Source organism: Oryctolagus cuniculus, chromosome 11 (assembly GCF_051225735.1).
Source record: "Oryctolagus cuniculus isolate XC-2025 breed Fujian yellow rabbit chromosome 11, ASM5122573v1, whole genome shotgun sequence".
In the NCBI taxonomy this organism is placed as follows: Eukaryota; Metazoa; Chordata; class Mammalia; order Lagomorpha; family Leporidae; genus Oryctolagus; species Oryctolagus cuniculus.
The window spans coordinates 102,314,441-102,337,244 of record NC_142877.1 but is presented as its reverse complement, the minus strand read 5'-3'; the positions used below and the strand labels follow the sequence as shown (position 1 = coordinate 102,337,244).

Sequence of the window (22,804 nt, the reverse complement as noted above, 5' to 3'; positions counted from 1 at the left end):
CTTTCTCCAAATTAAGAATGTTTTCTGATATTATTTTGTTGAATAGGCTTTCTAATCCAGTTCATCTTTCCATACCTTTAGGAACCTCTAAGACGTGTTTGTTTTGTCATTTGATAGTGTCTAATAAATTTCAAACACTGTTTTCAGTTTTTCTAACTTTTTTTTTTTGACTGAGGTATATCCAAGGATTTGTCTTCTACCTTGGATTTCTTTCTTCTGTCTCACCATGTCTGTTGGTGAGGCTTTCTGCAGTATTTTCTATTTGACATACTGAATTCTTCATTTCTCATATTTCAGTTTGATTGCTCTTCAGTATTTCTATCTCATGCGAAAAGTTTTCATCCATATTATATTATGGATGGATTACTTTATCTCATGAATTTGTTTCTGAGTAATTTCATGATCATTTTTTTGAATTCAGTTTTAGGCACATCATCAATTTCTTTGTCTTCACATTCTAATATAACTGTTATGTTCCTTTTAGGGGGTCATATTGTCTTCCTTGCTCTTATATTTTGCATTTATTTTTAGGCATTTGTGGAAACTCTTATTGGTTTTCCCCTCTAAAAGTTTTTATCTTTGAACTATGCCTCTGTGGCTTAGTGGACTGTCTGCTCCTTCAGTGGGTATCCAGAGGTGTATACTGAGTCGGGACACTGGCCAGTGCTCAAGGGTGGGATGAGTGTCCAGGGTGACAACTGAGTTGGGTGTGGAAGATCTCTATTGTCTGCAAGGTGAAGTTTACAATCACATCTGGTAGCATGATCACAGCCTTACCTCCTATCTTCCAAGAAGTTCAATGGCTGGTGTGCCTACAGTGGCTACAACCCCCAACTCACACAGCAAAATGAGCTGCACAAAGGATCTGTGCAGTCCTCAGTATGATCATGGCACCCTCTGAAATGATCCTACCAGGGCAATTGGGTAACTCAGCCTCTGAGATCAGACACAATGATTGCCCAGAGACCCAGCTACACCCCACACCCTAGCATGCAGTCACAGAATTCCCACAGTCATAGTGTGCAAGCCTCCCACAGTCACTGGATACAGGGGATCCACTCTCAGCCATGCGTGCCTGCCCTGTCCATGAGAGAGCAGAGGTATTCCCAGAGCCAGCTACCTGTTGGTGCTCTGCCTTGGCAGTTTTAGTTTCAGAGTCTGTGATATGGTGTTGGGATGGGAGTACCTCACAGTTGTAAGTAGGTGTTCCACTCCCTACCAACCCTCTAGGATGAACTCAAAGTCAGTGGGGAATGAGGATTTATCCATCTGGTAAAATCCCCTAGGCATGCACACAAGAGCTACCACAGCCTCTACTGACATGAAATGGTACTTTCTCCCTGTTAGTCCCTCAATGTACTTGCTGGGGCATGGGGAGAAAGAAATGTGTTTTTCTTTCAAGGGGCATGCTCCAGGCTGGCTTCAAAGTCAGTGTGGCCCATAAGGTTCTTCCTCAGGCAGTATCAGCAGTGGCAGGAGCTGCTGCAGTTTGCTCTCACCTTGTTCTCAGAAGCTGATGTCTCCTCCAGCCCTAGGCTGTGGGAGTTGTGGGTGATGTCCACCCTTGCTGCTCCATATTTGTACTGTCCACATATTTGTGCTGCCCACTGCTATACAGTGCCTCTCTTATTTCTATAGAATTTCCACAGCGAACCTCACTCCAACTGTCCCCTGAGAATGCACTTCCTCTGCCTTTCTTCTGGTATCTTCCATTGATCAAAATCAGCACTTTCCCCTATTCATTCATCTTGGATCAAACCTATGGTAACTTTTTTTTTAATAAGAAAGAGAATATGCTAAAATATCAATTAGAAGTGTAGTATAATAAATATTTAAACCAATAACAGTCATTTATTATCATTATCAGTTGTTATGTGCTGTATATAATTATCTGTTCTATATTTTTTAAAGACTGGCATAACTGTATGCTTTTTTTTTATATCAGCATCACCACAAACATGTGTGTAATGCAATGTGCAGTGACATAGCCATGGCTACAATACCACTTAGCAATAAGACTTTCACAAGTCTATCAAAATCTATGGATCCACCATCATATATGTGATCTTTCACTTAAATGTTGTCGTATGCTGCATTGCTATACTCAAAAAACATTTTTATCTTCTTGGGTCTTACTTTTTAGTTATGTCTGGCAGAACACAGAATTGCTAAATTGAAGGCTGATCTACTGAGATGAGATATTTCTGTGTGCTCTGCCTAATTCTAATCTGGCTGCCAAGAACAGGCACTCTCCCTGCCCTGGTGACCACTGGGTATTCTGATCACTGAATCTCTCAGATTCTCTCTCCAGCACTGGGTTGTTTCCTCATATGCAGGCACTGATTGTTACTCAACTAAATACTGAAGACCTTCTGTGTGTCACTGAATGGCTTGTCTGTGTGCATGTGTCCCCTTTACATACTCCATCCAGACAACTCTTCCCTGTCTCTCGGTTCAGCTCCCTAACTCAGAGTCCTCCTCCGGGTTCTCGCTTCCTACAGCAGAGCATGGAGATGCTCTTGAGGTGGAAAACCAGGGCAGTTGTAGACCTCAGCTTACTTAGTGTGTCTCAGAGATTCTGTCCTTCATTCCTGATTTTCAGCATTTTGCAAATCCTCATTTCACATATTTTGTCTTTCACTTTCTTTAGGCAGGTTAATTGTTACTCCATTTTGTCTGGAAGTGGAAGCCCTTACCTTTATCATGTCTATTTTTCTGAAAATTGTTGAAAATTGATTCATCTGGATGTGGTGGACTATTAGAAGGCATCTACTCATACACAGAGAGTATGGACATGCACATAATCCCAAGGTAGTTTAAAAACAGACATATATAAAATACTAACACATATTCATATTAAGATAAGAAATAATATCAAATGTTATCATCAACAGTGCTGATCCCTGGGATTATATATGATATATACTTATTTCATACTTTTCTAATGTCTTTGGTTATGAAAATATATTAATTTTACTAAAAGTAAATATTATTTATATATAGATATATTTTGAAAAAGACTTCTATGTTGCTTGAAAATAATAAAGTAAAACATCCACATCTACATATGTCTATATTTGTATCTACAAAAGATGTTTATTGTGAAAATATAATAATTTCAAAATTTTTATCAAAATAATATTAACTTTTAATTTCATTTTCTATAGACTTTCCAAAGCAGCCTCACATATATTAATATATGACATCTAATCTCATAAAGGGTATAAAATGCATTTACCAATGAACAGAGCACCCAATGTTGGAGGTAGCAGAGCCTTACTAGAAGCTCTTCTCCAAAATCTGAATGACCAGTATTCAGGGAGGCTGGGAGGGAAACCTCAGTGTTTAAACATTTATGCTCCTCCTAGCTCTGAATTTTTGTACATGCTATTTTTTTGAGAAAACATAAGTAATGGTTAGTAAATTATTAAATTTCAAGGACATGTTGATTCCCTTGGAAAGAGGCAACTTCATACAGACTCTTGTTAGACAAGAATGGATGATTCTTGGGGAACTGCTAAATAAAATGATTTCTGAAAATGCAATGAAATTTAACTTCCTCTTTGGCACATAACTAACTAAGGGTGCAATTTTACAAATTGTAAATAATGAAAGATAGTGAAAGGCTAATAATCCAATACAACTAACCTGGCATCCATTTGGAAGGAACTCATTAAGCTGTGTCTTCATAACTATACCCTTAGGGACTCAGAGGAATGGGAAATAGAGTAAAGCAAAATCAGAAGGGCTGGAAAGGACCACAGATGTCTTTCAGTCCATGATACCCAAGGTATGAGATTAAATCCTGACTCTGCACCTAAAAGTTGTATGACTTTGAAGTTCTTAACCTCCCTATGCTACAATTTCCCATCTGTAAAAATCAGATTAAGTGGATATTGTGATGATGATTATTTGAATTAATGCAAATAAAAAACTTGTTACACAGCAAGCATTAAATGTATGTTAGTTATTGTTATTCTAGGTGTGTATGAATGAACTTTTTAAAAAAGTGATGTCCAGCCGGCGCCGCGGCTCACTAGGCTAATCCTCCACCTGCAGCGCTGGCACCCCAGGTTCTAGTCCCGGTTGGGGCGCCTGATTCTGTCCCAGTTGCTCTTCTTCCAGGCCAGCTCTCCACTGTGGCCCGGGAGGGCAGTGGAGGATGGCCCAATTGCTTGGGCCCTGCACCCTCACAGGAGACCAGGAGGAAGCACCTGGCTCCTGGCTTTGGATCAGGGCAGTGTGCCAGCCGTAGCAGCCATTTGGAGGGTGAACCAACAGAAGGAAGACCTTTACAAAAAAAAAAAAAAAAAGATGTCCATGTATTTCATAGGCATCCAGAAATATATAACTAGCTCATTAATTCTATAGTTCCATAGATATTATAGCTTAAGATCAATTGTGGTGATGAAATAAAAACATTTGTTTAATGTTTTAATTTTTAAAATAGAGAGACAGACAGAAACTATGCATGCTTCCATTTTCACAGGCTCACTTTCCAAATGCCTGCAGTAGCTTAGGCTGAGCCAGGCCAAATGTGTGGGCTGAGAACTCAACCTTGGTCTCTTATATGAGCCGCAGGCACCATCACCAGTGGCAGCAAGCATCAGCACCTGCTGTCATCCAGAATGCACATTAGCAGGAAGTCAGAATTGAGAGCAAAGCTGGGACTTGAACCCAGGGACTCCAATATGGGATGCAGGCATTCCAAGTGGCATTTTTTTAAAAGATTTATTTTTATTTATGATTTGAAAGGCAGAGTTACAGAGAGGCAGACCCAGAGGCAGAGAGAGAGAGAGAGAGGTATTCTACCCGCTGGTTCATTCTCCAAGTGGCCACAACAGCTGGAGCTGGGCTGATCAGAAACCAGGAGCTGGGAGCATCTTCTGGGTCTCCCACATGGGTGCAGGGGGCCAAGGACTTGGGCCATCATCCACTGCTTTCCCAGACCATAGAGGATATCTGGGTCAGAAGTGGAGCAGGCCGGCGCTGTGGCTCAATAGGCTAATCCTCAGCCTAGCGGCGCTGGCACACTGGGTTCTAGTCCCGGTTGGGGCACCGGATTCTGTCCCGGTTGCCCCTCTTCCAGGCCAGCTCTCTGTTGTGGCCCGGGAGTGCAGTGGAGGATGGCCCAATTGCTTGGGCCCTGCACCCACATGGGAGACCAGGAGAAGCACCTGGCTCCTGCCTTCGGATCGGCATGGTGCGCCGGCCGCACTGCGCCGGCCACAGCGGACATTGGAAGGTGAACCAATGGCAAAGGAAGACCTTTCTCCCTGTGTCTCTCTCTCACTGTCCACTCTGCCTGTCAAAAAAAAAAAAAAAAAAAAAGTAGAGAACATAAAGGGAAACTAAATATATTTGGTAAAATAAATTGGAGCAGCTAGGTCTTGAACCAGTGCCCAAATGGGGTGCTGGCACTGTAGACAGTGGCTTTACCTGCTACGCCACAGCGTTGGCTCCAACCAAGTGGTATCTTAACCACTAAGCCAGATGCTCAGCTTAATTTTATTTTTTAATTAAGAAAATACTAACATGAGTCCAATTGTGTGTTTATGTTGAAAAATCATATTGGTAGTACACAAAAAAATCTTAAATACAAGAGAAAGATCATTTAAGAAATGAGAAAAATTAGGACCAAAAGGAGTAAAAATGCTTATATATGAAGTCAGAAACAAAGCAAGATGAGGCTCAAAATAAATTGATTTTTAGTTTGTTACTTTTATCTACTCTAAACTTTCTTCCTACTTTTTACCCAATCTTTGACTTCTGCATTTGTAGGATCACAGTCACTAGCTCACTCTCATCCCATACCATTCATGTCATAGAGCATTTACTTCCAGTCTCAATAACTAGCTTTTTCTTTATATATATATATATATATATATATATATATAATTTTTTTTTTGACAGGCAGATTGGACAGTGAGAGAGAGAGACAGAGAGAAAGGTCTTCCTTTGCCGTTGGTTCACCCTCCAATGGCCACCGTGGCCTGCGCGCTGCGGCCGGCGCACCGCGCTGATCTGAAGGCAGGAGCCAGGTACTTCTCCTGGTCTCCCATGGGGTGCAGGGCCCAAGTACTTGGGCCATCCTCCACTGCCTTCCCAGCAGAGAGCTGGCCTGGAAGAGGGGCAACCGGGACAGAATCTGGCTCCCCGACCGGGACTAGAACCCGGTGTGCCAGTGCCACAGGGCGGAGGATTAGCCTAGTGAGCCGCGGCCTTGGCTAATAACTAGCTTTAAGCTTTAACGCTGACAGACAAAATGAAATAATTTATTTAATCTGAGTGTGACAAATAATGGCAAGTGGCAGTTATTAGAGGTTAAAAAATAAAGCAAGTAGAAGGGTTAAATAAAACATGAAAGCAAGAAATAACTGCATTCAATACACTTTATGTGTGAAAAGCACTTACATCAATACTGGAATTCAGTACTGTTGGAGATGGGAAGACATTCTGTCAGGATTTTATGCTGGCCATGGGAGTAGAATTACAAGTAGCAAACATCATTCGCTGTTAATTTCAATTCTTAATGGTTAAATGACAGTCAGGAAAGGAATGTGGCTACATGCACCTTACACAAAGATTAATTATTCATACAGGTCATGTATTTTTCATTCAAGGAGCTCTACCTAGTGTAGGTAAATAATCACAGTGCAGTGACATTTTCTGTAATAGAAATAGATAAGGCTCAGATAGAAGTCAAGTGTAAACACGGTGAAGGTTGGGTGCATTCAGAGCCCAGCAAATGATTTGACAGTACGGTCCCATCATACGTTACTCATGCCGAGAATAATAAGATATTCGGAGGTGAGTATAGATGTGGATACTTTGTAAAAACTCCACGATTTTTTCCTGGTGGGCAAGACAAAAATACAAAGCCAATATTATAGGCCTGGTCCACTATATGGATGTCAGAGGTCATCTTAAAACTGTCATATGTGGAAGCTCATAAATCTAATTAGTTTTGTCTGTGAAAAATATTTACCTATGAATCTTTTGATTAGGCCAGTCTTTATTCTTCTGTTTTATAATGTATTAGTTCAACGGCAGCCATTTAGCTTAGTGGTTAAGGCACAAGTTAGGACACTTGCATTCCACATCCGTGTATCTGGATTCAAGTACTAGCTCAGGCTCTTGATTACAGATCCCTGCTAAAGTGGACCCTGGGGGTCACTGATGATAGTGCAAGTAATTGGATTCTTGCCACCCATGTGATTGATTTCCTGGGCCCCAGCTTTGGATGAAATCAATCACTCACCCTCCCTCCCTCCCTCCCTCTCTCCCTCTCTCCCTCTCTCTTTCCTTCTCCCCTCCTCTGTCCCTCTCAAATAAATAATTATAACAAATGCTGTAAGTTACTTTATTCAGTGTTAATAAAGGATAAAAATGTCCCTTGGTGGTTTTAAAGAATATAAATTTGTTTTATGCAGTCATTTTGTAAAATGAAAAGTCAGAATGGCTGACAGAGTTCTCCCTGCAACTTGGAACAAAGTGTTCTAAAAAGAGACAGTTTGAAACAAGCAAATTTTTATTTCACCACTTCTATGCAAGGACTATATAGGGCTTCTTGTTCCCAACTTGCCACTCAAGCATAGCAAGTAATAATAGAGAATACTTTCATATTATTAAGTAAAAAGAACAGTGTTGTCACTGTCTGTGTGCCCCTAAATGTTGCTAGTGCCTTTTGTTAGTTAGCCCATATTTCTGACATCGTTTCTTTTAAGATCAAGACTCCTGGTTGCTAGTCCTAGCAGCTCTCTGTGTAAAAGGGTTCATCCTTTTAGAAGGGCAGGTTTAATGGCTCCAGAAATGACTCATTTAACCCAGAGAGCTTTCTGCCTAGACGATGATTATAGAAATTATTTTTAAGATTTATTTTGATGTCATTGTCAAAATTAATTCCTAAAATTCTATCAAATGTATCAACTACACCCTCTAATAAACTCATTATCTTACGTTTTTCATTTTCCCTTAATAATGAGAAATTGAATGGTGTAGTATCTTTTGAGGAGAAACGACTCCTGCAAAATTTTGCACCCGTTTAGGAGGAATCATTCATTTCTATCATTATTCTTAAATATAAACCTCTTCAACACCATAAAAAGGTGACATCTACATTTAACAATAAATATTACCATGTTCCTCTTTCCTTTTCACTCTGCTCTCATTTTTGGCATTATTCTGACTATACATAATACATACTTTTGAAGTATTTTGTTATTATAAAATCTAATGAGAAACTTCTTAGCATTTTTAATCATTTGAAACTGCTTAACACTTAAAAAAACTATACATAGGCTATTAATCCAGCATCGTGGGTACTTTCCAGTTTCAGGAATTAGAGTCCACCTATCTAGCTTGCCCCTGGTGGTTTCAATTTGCATACAAAATTGTTCTGCACTTCCAGTTCTAAATTCTGATGGTATGTACCTCTGTACTGAATCTTTCCCTATAAACATTTTTCATGAAGCTGTGAAATTAAACTTTATACCTTCATTTGAACATCCATCCTTTGATTCAAACACATTTAAGACATATATCCAGTGGCCCATTTAAGTAGTCCCCCCTTTTTGTGTAATTCCATGAATATACTCACCAATCCATGGAGACTGCATTTGTTTTGTCTTTTTTTGTGTGTATGTTTAGATTTTCTACGGTTCCTGGCAACATTATCAGAAGCCTGTTTATCATGAGAATACAAATTCCTCATTGGATTATTCACCACTAGATTAATATTGGCAGGACTAGTTCTATTTGCTTCAGGAGTAGTAACATCATAAGAAGGCCGGCACTGCAGCTCACTAGGCTAATCCTCTGCCTGCGGCACCAGTACTCCGGGTTCTAGTCCCGGTTGGGGCGCCGGTTCTGTCCCGGTTGCTCCACTTCCAGGCCAGCTCTCTGCTGTGGACTGGGAAGGCAGTGGGAGATGGCCCAGGTCCTTGGGCCCTGCACCCGCATGGGAGACCAGGAGGAAGCACCTGACTCCTGGCTTCGGATCGGCACAGCACGCCGGCTGTGGCAGCCATTTGAGGGGTGAACCAACAGAAGGAAGACCTTTCTCTCTGTCTCTCTCTCTCTCTCACTGTCTAACTCTGCCTGTCCAAAAAAAAAAAAAAAAAAACTCATATGAAATGTTAAAATTTTTGATAAGGCTATCTGAAAATACATTCTCTAGTAAATGAATGTCAACAGCTACTACAGCACTGTAATATAAAAATTAATTTATTCAACATTTGCTATGGTCTGATATTCTACTAAATCTTATATGAAGTAGTTTGTGTAATTCTCACAAAGCCCAATTGAGTAGGAAATATTCTTTCCCTATTTAAAAAATGAGAAAATTCTGGCACACAGATTTTAAGCAACTTGCTGAGATCATATAGGTAGTCAATGACAAGACTGTGACTTAAACATGGGCAATCTTGCTGCAGTTTATAATTGTATTATTCATGATTGCCCAGAGAATTAGTACCAAAAGGATATAGATGGATGGATGGATGGATGGATGGATGCATAGAGGAATTAGCTCACATGATAATGGAGGTAGGCAAGTCCCAAGGCCTGTATGTGAGTAGCAAGCTGGAAATCCAGGGATAGCCAATGGGTAAAAGTACCAGAGTGAGTCTGAAGACCCGAGAACAAGAGAATTCAGTAGTGTAGTTCCTGTCTAAAGGTAAACAAGATGGAGACCCAGAAACAGCTAAAGTTTCATTTGAAGTCAGAAGTGTGAGAAGAGTGAATGTGCTAATCCAGACAATGAAATTGGAAGAACTGTCCCTATGAGTGGGAGGGCCAGCCTCTTTGTTCTGTTCAGTCCATCAACTGATAAGACCAGGCGTGCCCACACTAGGGAGGGCAATCTGCGTTAGCCTACTGATACCAGTGTTAATCTCTTCCAGTATCACCCTCACAGAAATACCTAAGACATATAAAGTTAACCATCACGGTATTCTTAGCCATGCTTCTGATACTTCAAAGTTCCATGGTATTTCATAAATATATAAATGTATATTCTCCCATGTCTAAGCTCAAGAGTTATACATGTAATTATTTCTTGAAGGAATATTGATTATCACGCATAAATTGTGGCTACTAAAATATTTTGAATCCAACTAATCTCCAAATTTTATTAAATTCAGACTCATGATGTAGATTTCTACAGCCAAAAGAGGTAAGAGGCTTGATTTTAGCTTTCCAAATGCTAAGAAGCCATGTTCCCTAGCAACACTATGTGGATTCACATAAGGAACTTTCAAATACTATTTATAGTAAGTTCTTTTTTTTTCCCCTACATTGCCACTTCACTCCAAACTCATCATTACTGAAGAGAAAATGAGTCTTAGAGAATTTAAGTAATGTTCTTAAGAGGACATCCTAGTGTTTTGTCTAAATGAATGCTGTTCATAGTATTGTTTGGACTTATTTAAAATTCCTTAGAACCTCACTTTTATTTCCTCTCTAGCATACTGCTTATAAGGCTGTTAGAATTCCATGTTGCTAATGATGAGGACTTTAGTAATGGTCCTGAGTTGAGATGGATAAATGTAAGTCCCTTTATGTACATTGTTGGCTTTTATATGTATGTATAAATGTTATGTGTGAATTCATGTGTGAAGAGATAGGTGTGTATGTAAATTTTCACATATGTATATGTACACATATGTTAAGATGCATCACTTGACTCTTAAGGGCAAAATTCACACTTAACTATTACTATTTTGAAATCCTCTGCTGATTATCTGAACTCATAGTGATATAAAAAGTAACTTGTGATTATCACAGGAATACAAAAATGTTTCAACATATGCAAAACTAGTCATGTCGGCCGGTGCCACGGCTCAATAGGCTAATCCTCCACCTGCGGCGCCGGCACACCGGGTTCTAGTCCCGGTCAGGGCACCGGATTCTGTCCCGGTTGCCCCTCTTCCAGGCCAGCTCTCTGCTGTGGCCCAGGAGTGCAGTGGAGGATGGCCCAAGTGCTTGGGCCCTGCCACCCCATGGGAGACCAGGAGAAGCACCTGGCTCCTGGCTTCAGATCAGTAGCGGCCATTGGGGGATAAACCAATGGAAAAAAGGAAGACCTTTTTCTCTCTCTCTCTCTCTCTCACTGTCCTCTCTGCCTGTCCAAAAAAAAAAAAAAAAAAAAACTAGTCATGTCAACAGATTAAAGGTAAAAAGTATGCAATTATATATATTATGTAGGTGCTTAAATGCATTTGATAAAATCCCAGACTTGATTGAGAAATAGGGGGCCCATGTTGTGGCATCGTGGGTTAAGTTACTGACTACAGCACCAACATCACATATGGGCACCAGTTCATGTCTTGGCTGCTCCACTTCTGACCCAGCTCCCTGCTAATGCCCCTGGGAAAGCAGCAGAAGTTGGCCCAAGTGCTTGGTCTACTGCCATGCACATGGGAGACCTGGAAGGAGCTCATGGCTCCTGGCTTTGGCCCAGCCCAGCCCTGGCCATTGCAGCCATCTGGGAAGTGAACCAGAAAATGGAAGACCTCTCTCTGTCTCTGTCTTCCCTTCTCTCTCTCTCTGTAACTCTGCCTTTCAAATAGAATAGATCTTTAAAAAAAAATGAGAGTAACAATACCAAAAAGCTCTTAGAAGCCCATTTAAAAAAAAATTGAGAAATAAGCCACTATTAGCAAACAATGAATTGAAAACAATATATTTAATCTGATAAAATGTTATCTATCTAAAACATAGCAAATATATCTCACTATTTATATTCAAATTATATTTTCCAGTGTAATAAGATGAAAATAACAATTATATAACATAATGGTTGAAAAGACATAAACAGAAATTACATGTAATATATAAGGTTGTATTAATAGAAAATCCAAAAGTAACTATAAACTCTTAGATATTCAGCTAGTTGCTAAAAGTAAGAATGATATAGGAAAACTAATATCATTTCTATATATTTGTAATAAAATTGTATATTATGTATATAGTGTGTTTAGAATATAATCCCCTTCTTCATAATAGCAGCAAATCTATAAATTACCTAGGCACAAATAAAAGATGTCAAAGCCTTTAAAAAAATATAAATCAGTTTTGAAGGATAGAAAAGATGTGAGTAAATGAAGCCACAGATCATATCCAAAGTATGCTAACTGAATATCACAGAGATGTCATTTAATCTTTAAAGCCACCATCATATTTCAACAGAGTTGTTCATGAAACTTGACAAGCATATACTAAAATCAATGAGGAAGAACAAGGAGCCAGAATAGACAAAAACAATTTTTAAAATATGCAAATATTTGCCTTACCAGACCAAATCTGTTCAAGAAGCTATTAGTAGTTAAGATGATGTGGAACTGATACACAAATAGACAAAGAGTCACCTCTGGGCGGGTATTTGGTCTAGTGACTAAGTTGCCCATGATATCGGAGTACAGACATCGAAGTCCTGACTCTGCTCCTGATTCCAGTTTCCTGCTAATGTGGAACCTGGATGACTGAAGTACTTGGGTTCCTATGACCCATGTGAGATATCTGGAATGAGTTTCTGGCTCCCAATTTCAGTTGGCCCAGTCCTGGCCATTGCAGGCAATGAGAGTATGAAGCAACAGATAGGAACACTCTCTGTTTCTCTCAAAAATAAAATAGATAAATTTTCATTTGTAAAGTAGACAACTCTATGTCAAGATATGGTCAAACAAGCCATAGTCATCGATTTGTTCATTCAGTCATTTCCTTAATAAATTGTTAGTGGAAGATGGATTAGGTTGATTGGTGGCGGGATTGTTTTTATTCTTTTTTATCTGGTTTATCTTTCCAGTTTTAACACATGAAAATGTATTTAGGAGGTACAGTACAATAGTTTGATACATGGTTGCAGTATGCAATGATCAAGGCTGGTGATTAGCATTGCCATCCCCACAGGAAAGAGTACCAAACCAGTGATTGAGAAGCATGTTTCTAGTCTCAACACTGAAAAAATTGGCTGTATAACTTTGGGCAAGAATTCACTTCCTGAAAACGTTATTTCCACTACAGCCAAATGAAAATGTTGGACTAGATCATCTTTATTGTAGCACCTCTCGCCAGTGATTATTGGTTTTTGAGCTCTTATATCAGCAGGCCACTTCTTGGGGGAAAAAAAAGACATTTAGGTGAGCCAAGACCTAGAAAGAAACATAAAAGAGACTTTTTTTTATCCTCACTGCAACTGTCGAACTCCCACCCTCACATCCCATGTACACACAAACTTTTCTACCTCTGCCTTTTTTCCCTCGTAGAATGCTATATGCACGTCTTTCTTCGGTCATAACTTTCTGTCTTGTTTTTTCTATTTATTAATTCTTAAAAGTTAAAGTGAGAAAAATATATGTATATATTTAAATATACTGATTTCGCTTTATTGGCCTAGTTAGGGAATAGGATGAGGAGAAAGGGGTTGTGGTCAGGCATGAAAGAAGGAAAGAAGAGGATTAAAACCTGTGATGATAAAGATCCCTTGCAAACTCTGATGCAGGCCTCAATCACAGCAGCTCAGCTGGCAGTCCAGAGTCACAGCCCAAAAGATGAAGCAGACTCCGTGCTGCATTTCCATGTCCAGTGACTCTTCAGTTACAGTGTGACGAGGTCTACCAAGTTGCCTTTGGAGGAGTCCTGCTGTCAGGAAAGAAATTTACTAAGGTGTCAAAGAGCTGAGTTCTTTAAGCATAGGTGTGATCCACATCAGAAAAACCTAAAGCTGTAAAATCTGATCCAGATTTGAATAGAGCTGAAGTTAGGAGCTGAAGCTCTTTCGTCTCTTCAGGGTCTGAATGATCCGCAGTTATATAAAGATCATTTTGTAAATATTTCAGAGCACTCAGGGGACCCATTTGAGCCTTTTCTTCAAATCTGTGTTTTCTTATGAGGTACTTGCAATGTCTCAATAAGCAGTATTTTGAAGGCCTACATAACTTCAGCGACCAAAAGTCATCTAATCTCATCCTTGGAGAGCAAGATTTACTTGGATTCCCACAAAATAAATAATGAACCTTATGTAACTCATCATATACTAGTTGATGGGCAAATTTTAGAGATGGTTCTTCCTCCTAAACACTTTTACTTGGATTTTTCTTTGCAGCTCGATCATTCTTATAGACACAAGGCCAGCTGTTTCTCACAGTGTCATAAATCCAGAATGAATTTCTGACATTCTCTTCTCTCTTTTCCTTGTCTTTGCTGAGTCCAGATAAGACATGTCTTTCATTCAGTTCTGGATCGATGGTTGCTGTCTGTGTGAATGCTGTCATTGGAATCATCCCAGAGTCTTTCTTGGTGCCATTGGATATTATGTCTACACAATCTGAATCCACATCATAACTAAAATTAATTCAAATAAGTCTTTGATTGCTGGCCACCAAATACATATAAGCAATGACGTTTTGAGTGGAACAGCACGCAATATCCTATTCCAGACTGGATGTCTTCAGGTCCAGCATTATAGGAGTCTTCTCAAAGAAGTTCCCTGGTTTGACATTGACAGCTGAAAGCAAAAAACTCACCGAACTATGGTTCACTGGATCTGCTGTCATCTGTGCTGCCATACATGTCAAAATTCTACAGCCAAAGGGGTAGATCATATGTTTTTCTGAGTTCATACACATCTGATGATCAAACACCAATTTGCATCCTCCATCAATAGCAGTATCTTCATTTAGTAGCATCCATGTGTTTGTATCAATGTCATAGTGATAGAAGTCACTTTTCAGAGAGTTGCTGTTCCTCACAGAGGAATCCAAACAGTGCCCCAATGTGTAGATTTGCCTCCGCTGAATGTCAATGCACATTTTATGTCATGATCTGGCACTTGAACCATTCTCTTTCTCAGTGTCCCTGGAGATACATGTCTACTTGTTCTTTGCAGTGTATGCCCAGAAGTTGGCCAGATCTTGTGCACCATCCCAGCCACGAAACAAATAAACAGTCTCTGAATATCAATAACCATCTGATGACCCCCTCTCATTCCTGGTCAGCTATCTTCTCTACCACATTTGATACTTTGGGGAATGATATGAATCCATCATGGCTTATACTCCTGTTGACTGATATACTGATTGAATAAGCCATCATTTACAGCTTATTCAATCAACTCTTCACAAGCACCAAAATCATGCTTCAATGCCAGTTTGTCATGTAGATCTGTTAACATGGGATGTTCCAGTGCAATCTTGGTTTTCTTTAGCAGTGATTCAAAAGTTTCTGTATAGTTGTGTTGCCTAAAGTGCATTAGACAAAGGTGAATAACTTTCTGTTCATGGTAGTTGCTATACCAGTTGAGACAGGGTTGTATTACATCAAGATCATTAGTGCTACTAAGTTCAACATACCAGATGCTAAAGTTAAAGCTGGGTCTGTTTTTATGAACTGACAAGAAAACATCTGTTCATGAATTTTATGCTTTAAGGTGAATGTTTCTTTGTTATAATCATTCTTTAAGCCACTAGACAATAGCTCTGTCATATTTTCTTCATTCATTCCACCCAAGACTTTGAATTTCTTCAAGTTTCAGACACAAGTTTTCTCATATTTTCCAAATGTGATATTCTGAACTATAGCAGGCCTTTCAAACTTCAGAATCAAGTCCTGGGGACAATAGTTACTCTGAAACCCATCTTGAAGATTTGTTGTTTGGTTTATCCACTAAAATGTTCCTGAATCATATGAGGCCGTTAGCCATGTCACAATTCAGAGAGGTAGGTGGAAGAGAAAGAGCTCCACTTGTAGTTCATAGAACAGAAGCCAGCACTCGGGTCCTGCAGCCACAGCCCTGCGGGCCGCCATCTTGTCAGCACCCAAGCCTGGTCATAACTTTCGTATTCTCCCATGTTCTCGAGGACAGCCTATTCATAGGCCTTTCATTTTTAATTTGAACTTAAGATCCAGAAATTATTTTAATGACCTTCTTTGAGGTCTTTGTTTTATCTCAATTTATTCACTCTTTCTCTACTCTAATGACAAGCCCTGTTCCTTGATATGCATCACCTTCTCTCCCACTTGTTGAATTTTTGTTAGATATGCATACAGCTACATTTTTGCATATAAGCCTGAAGATATTAGAGGTGATTTGAAATGTAAAATCATAAATCACAAAATCTTGAGGAATCCATCAGTCACAACTTTTCAGATTTTTTTCTGTGCCAAAATATATTGATTCTGGGTGTCTGAATTCATTCTGTACCCACCCTTAGTCTAATACAGAATTGATCCCAGAAGAAAGACTATCTCAATTTCAAACATTTTAATTGATTTTAGCTGCAAAGGTAGAGGAATGTGGGGCCAGGGACCTAGATGACTGTTACATTATACTTTCCACACTGGTAGAGACTATAAACCCAGGTGAGGAGTAATGGCTAAGAAGATGAGTGATAAAGTCAAAACACAGAATGCCCTCCAGAGGCTAGACTATGTGACAAGAAAACAATAGTATGAAATTTACTAAGGATAAATGTAAAAATCCTGCCCTGGAGCTAAAAAATGAGTTGTGAAAGAGGAGATCATAGGATAATTGACTTGAAAACTAGTCAGGTGAAAATGAACTAGGAGATTTGATTTTTTTTTTTTTTTTTTGACAGGCAGAGTAGATAGTTAGAGAGAGAGAGACACAGAGAGAAAGGTCTTCCTTTTGCTGTTGGTTCACCCTCCAATGGCTGCCACGGCTGGTGCGTTGCGGCCGGCGCACCGCGCTGACCCGAAGGCAGGAGCCAGGTGCTTCTCCTGGTCTCCCATGGGGTGCAGGGCCCAAGGACTTGGGCCATCCTCCACTGCCTTCCCGGGCCACAGCAGAGAGCTGGCCTGGAAAAGGGGCAACCGGGAAAGAATCTGGCGCCCCAATCGGGACTAGAACCCGGTGTGCCGGCGCCGCTAGGTGGAGGATTAGCCTATTGCGCTGCGGCACCAGCCGAGATTTGATTGACCTGGTTTGAAATCAGATACAGCTTTAACAAAATGCCATAAAATTATACTACGCTGGGAAAAGTACAGTGACCAGATCACCAAAAGTGGCAGTTTCTTTATTATCCAATGAGGACATATTTATTCAAGTTTTTAAAATGTCCTTTAAATGGATGACAGCATATAATCTCGATAATCTAGAAACCATTGGTCATGAAAAATAGTTTTTAAAAAACTATCATCCTATCTGATCACAAGTAGGTTTACAAATACAAATACTGCTTTTCTGTTAGAGGGGGCATATAAGTAAACATTTCTAAATATGCAACTTTTCAATGATGTAACATGCTGCCTAGTGAAGTCTTTGCTATTAGTTACTATAGGAATTTAGTAGTGTGAAAAGAAAATCAGAGTTTAATATACAAAGTTTATTCCAGACTAAAGATGGTTCTGAATGCTGCGCCCCACCACTACCAGTATGTGTGAAAGTTATATTTCCAGCCAATGAAAAGGAAAGGGCATGCAGAAACATCCTGAGTGGATATGTTTTACATTTTCCTTGAATAGACATGTTCTGATCAGTTAGTTGGCAGCTTTGTGATTGACTGAAGCTTCATTATTATAATTGGCTGAGATTCAGTGACTTGGTTACAAGTTTATTATGTTAGGTTTCAGTTCATTTGCATATCAAGCCAGGATACAGTTCACTATGTGTAGATACTGCTTGGGGCCAAACTGCATCCTCCAATACAAAGTTCAGTTTAGGCCAATATTTGTTTCAGAGTAATGGCAATGTTTGATGACATTGTTTTGAGACCTAGAATGGCTGAACATGATATCTGTGTTACCCCTACCCCTATCTGAGCCTTGTACAGTTGATGGCACAGTATATAAGAAACAGTAGCAGAATAGAAATTAAATAACTCCTTTATCAGCAGCTCCTCCAGTAACTAATGGTGAAAAAATTAAGGACTCTCTGCATTGGAGCACAACACTAGGGCTTCCTCTTTCTGCCTCGCTCCCACCATGTCCTCCAAAAATCTAAATTGCAGGTCAAGAAAAATCCTGGAGTTCAAATTTTCATATGTTGTTAAATGTTATATGAAAGTCAAAAGAATTTCTCAAAGTGTGGTTCAAATTCTGTTATAGAAGTAGAAGCTAAAGAGAATTAGAATTCAGTTCAACAAAGGAGGGTGCTTTTTCCCCGTATGTAGCCTTCCATTAAAGGAGTTCACTGCTATAGAAAGAAATGAGTTCTCCATTACTGGAGTCTGCATATCACGGGGCCGGGAAGTTGCCCAGTGATTCAAGCCTTAAATGGAGTGTTGGACTGGGGAATTTTCAAGATCCCTTCCACCTCACTATTCGTTGATTCTAGAAGCTTTCCTGGGTTATTCAAGCCTTCTTAAGAACTCCTGTGTAGAGAGAATCCCCTAAGACAGAGATTTAACTCCTAATTTTAGCTGTAGAATATCACTCAGCTTCCTAAGAAGAGTTTTGTCGAAATAAGATTCCTTGTTGTTTCTGTATTTATGAGGACTCTGAGAGTCTGAATCTCTATATTCCTTCTTTCTTAAGAGATTTTTTTTCTATGCCTTGAACTTTAAGTAACTACCTTTTTCAGAACTATTTCTTTCAGAATTAGGATTTCTACAAGCCTTCATGCTGTAGCTAGGAGGCATCATTATTGGTAAACAGCACTTTGAAACTGTTGTGTGAAGCTTTTGCCAACAGTTTGGTGATAGTTTATAATCAGTGAGTAAAAAAAAACTCAGGAAATAATTTTATTTTATTTAAATTATTATCAGCAGGAAATATTCAGAAGCAATATTTAAAATAGATACATTAACTTTTTTATTAACTCAAGACTATCTCCAAGTCATTCATCTTTAGATTTGAGATGACTAAATAGCAAATTCACAGGTAAACAAAAAATGGACTACAAAACTTTATTTAATGTGTAATAAATGACCAGTGTTATGCTTATCCCCAGCACCTATGATAGACTGAGATTGTTCAGAAAACTAGACAATTCTCAATTGTCTATTGATCTGTGAGCCCACGGTGGCATAGAAAAAGTACATACCTGGAATCCAAGAATATCTCATTTTATCCATTATTGCAGCCTCCTTTTCAGTGAAACCTCTTATAGAGCTGTCACCAGGAACAATGCTGTCACACACTAATTTTACCTTCTAATTCACCCTGTCTCAGAGGCAAAAACTAGTAAAAGTAAACAGTAGGAGAGAAAGAGCCAAGATCAGCATTGCAACAGGAAGTGCCGGTTATAAGTTATAAAAAATAATAGATTAGGGAGAGAATGAAACTTCTGATGAAATAAAATCTACCCAGTAAGAAGACCTTCCCTAGCTCCTCACATGTAAAGTGCTCTCTATCTCCTCTGCTTTGTTGTACAATTTATCATTACTGAAACTAATTTTTTTATCATCTCTCTCTCTGTCTAGAGCAAGTATAGGCACATCTTCTATCTTATTATTAAAACTGCAGGGTTTAGAACAGTATTGGCAGATTGTCCACCTTTATTTAGTGTTTGTTTTAGGTACAGATGGATAAGATAGAGATAGATACATAAATAGATCACTAGAACCCAAAATAGGAGATTGACTCAGGAAATATTTGAATAGACTGTTTTCTTCTTGAAACAGAAAAGTAATCTAGGATAGATGGCAATTCTAGATATAGAGTGTTCTCCCCTATCTGCTGGCACACTCCCCAAATTCTCTTCAAAAAAAAAAAAACCAGAAATACTTATCCAAATATTAATTCTTAAGGACCACAGTAAATGCCCAACAGGTATTTGCAATAGACTAAGAGTCCTCTATTTATTCAGATGGAAAGTTGCTATTCATTTTTTTCCAATGGCCACAGCTGAGCTAAGCCAAAGCCAGGAGCCAGAAATCAATCCAGATCTCCCACATGGGTGGGAAGGATACAACCACTTGAGCTATCACTGCTGCCTCCCAACATGTGCATTAGCAGGAATCTGGAATTGGGAGCAGAGCCACGACTCAATGCCAAGCACTCTGATACAGGATGTGGACACCTTAACTGCCAGGCCAAATGCCCACCTGCTAAATTTAGAGTTTCAAGGCAGGTCCACAGCTTTCAATAATATACATACGTTCCTCATGTAATAAATGTAATTTTTTCGACTAGCAGTAACTGAAGTGTACACATTTTTAAAGATTTATTTATTTATTTATTTGAAAGGCAGAATCACAGAGAGGCAGAGGCAGAAAAAGAGAGAGAAGTCTTCCATCCTCTGGTTTACTCCCCAAATGGCCATAATGGCTTGAGCTGGGCCAATCCAAAGCTAAGAGCTTCTTCTGGATATCCCCAGTAGTGCAGGGGCCCAAGCACTTGGGCCATCTTCTGCTGCTTTTCTAGGCCATAACAGAGAGCTGGATCAGAAGTGGAACAGCTGGAGCTCCAACAAGTGCCCATATGAGATGCTGGCACTGTAGGCAGTGGCTTTACGTGCTAGGCTTCAGCGCCAGCCCCTGAAGTAAACACTTCTGATAGTTGTCTCTTTATGGACACCCATGATGATTATATGACTTGTATTCAGACTTGACCATTCTGACAAATAAGTGCATATGCTAAGATTGCTTAACAATGAGGTAACCCATCTTTACATTTCACAAAAGCCAACATTTGAACTCAGAGTGCAGAACATGATAGCCAGTCTTCTATACCTCTCGTAACACAAGATTTTAAGTCTTATAAAATGAGAATTGTAGTCAGCTTTTAATGTCATCTCTACTTTTAGCATACTTTGATTACCTAGAAAGTGTTTTATTGATGAAATGACAAGAAGTAAGTTGAAACTAAATTCATTTATATTCATAACTTTAGCCTGTATAGGAAAGGAAAAATCAAATCTGTGATGCCACATTTTATTCATTAGGCTACTTAACAGCATTGCCCTTTCTATTTGAAATATTTGACAGACTATGTTGAATAAAAAAGCCATTGAATGAAAGGAAGCGAGGGAGATTCTTGATGAAATAGTTTTCTTCCAGGCCACTGTAGTGATCTGTGTGTGTGGCATATCACTGAGGCATGACATCATAATAGCTATTCATTCATTCCCTGTCTAAAAATCTGACTGACGTGTCCCCTACTAGCCCCTGAGGATTACTTTCAAGGGAAATCAGAGTTTTTACTGGTCTGATTTTTTTTTTACTTTGATTGAGCCCTCTTGACATTAGTAGCTAAATAAAATAAAATGAATTGGTAAGTACGCTGTTCTTTTGTTGAAAAGCAAATGGGTGCTTTGTTAGGGAATAGATGTGCTCCTGGGAGAAGAGTACAAACAAAGCACATTTTAATAAATAGCTTCATGTTTTTTAATTCATAAGAGGAATCTATTTAAATAATACAACTGGTAAAATTCCCCTATAAATCAGTTCTTTAATCACACAAATAACCTGCACATCATTTCTTTAAAGAAATCCATTTTTTCATATGAAATCTCTTCACAGTGGACTTACTCTATACTGTTACCCATTGGTAAAAGAAATTGTCCGTCTATAAATGTATGTCATTCTCTATTTAGTGTAGAGACTGAGACAGAGCTAAGAATTGGTGACATATTTCACACCCATTCTCTGCACATCTTCAGAAAAACCTGTCGCCACACATGTTTCTCCTACTCAGAGTCACTTGGCCTGCTGATCCTTCCCAATCCATTTATACAAATTCTCCATTTTCCTCCAGTTTTAAATGCAACCTCCTAGTTGGCTTTCTCAGCTATCCTCATTTGACCCAAGTTTTCCCAACGCTTTACCATTGGCTAATGCCTTTTTTATACAACACTTAACATTTCTTTACACAAATACTGTTAAACAGCTATACTTTTATTTATGAATTTTAATGTTTCATATTCACTTTTAAGATTGTTGTTTGTGGGATTTTTCCCCCAAGATTTATCTTTTTTTTTTTTTTTTTTTTTTTTTTTGACAGGCAGGAGTGGACAGTGACAGAGAGACAGAGAGAAAGGTCTTGCTTTTGCCGCTGGTTCACCCTCCAATGGCTGCCGTGGCCGGCGCGCTGCAACTAGCGCACCGCGCCGATCCAATGGCAGGTGCCAGATACTTCTCCTGGTCTCCCATTGGGTGCAGGGCCCAAGTACTTGGGCCATCCTCCACTGCACTCCCTGGCCACAGCAGAGAGCTGGCCTGGAAGAGGGGCAATCGGGACAGAATCCGGTGCCCCGACCGGGACTAGAACCCGGTGTGCCGGCACCGCAAGGCGGAGGATTAGCCTAGTGAGCCACGGCGCCGGCCCCAAGATTTATCTTTTATTCTATCTGATCATAAACTCTGTAAGGCGGCTCACTTGGCTAAATCCTCCACCTGCAGCGCCGGCACCCCAGGTTCTAGTCCTGGTTGGGGCTCCGGATTCTGTCCCGGTTGTTCCTCTTCCAGTCCAGCTCTCTGCTGTGGCCCGGGAAGGCAGTGGAGGATGGCCCAAGTGCTTGGGCCCTGCACCTGCATGGGAGACCAGGAGGAGGCACCTGGCTCCTGGCTTTGGATTGGCGCAGCACGCTGGCCATGGTGACCATTTGGGGGATGAACCAACATAAAAAGGAAGACCTTTCTCTCTGTCTCTCTCTCTCTCACTGTCTAACTCTGCCTGTCAAAAAAAAAAAAAAAAAAAAAAAGACTAGAACTAAGAATATTTGGCCCATTCAGTGCCTAGCTAATAGAATATTTTAGTTGTTTAATTAGCCAGTGATTGAATACATGAATTATGTATATTTAGTGCTTTTATGATTTTAAATGACTTAATGGATAAATGGATGGTAGTACTCTTTGAGCACAGACTTTCCTATGATACCATTTCCAGATTCTTTTTTTATTAAAAA

At 39.6% G+C, this 22,804-nt stretch overlaps 1 protein-coding gene and 1 pseudogene across 20 annotated transcripts in view; one reads left to right on the top strand and one right to left on the bottom strand.

Moving 5' to 3' along the window:
• The window catches only part of ANKS1B (ankyrin repeat and sterile alpha motif domain containing 1B), a 1,209,513-nt gene that overhangs the window by 618,717 nt on the left and 567,992 nt on the right, over positions 1-22,804 (top strand). The window lies entirely within an intron of this gene.
• LOC100338311 (muskelin-like) lies at positions 13,661-15,804 on the bottom strand (annotated as a pseudogene).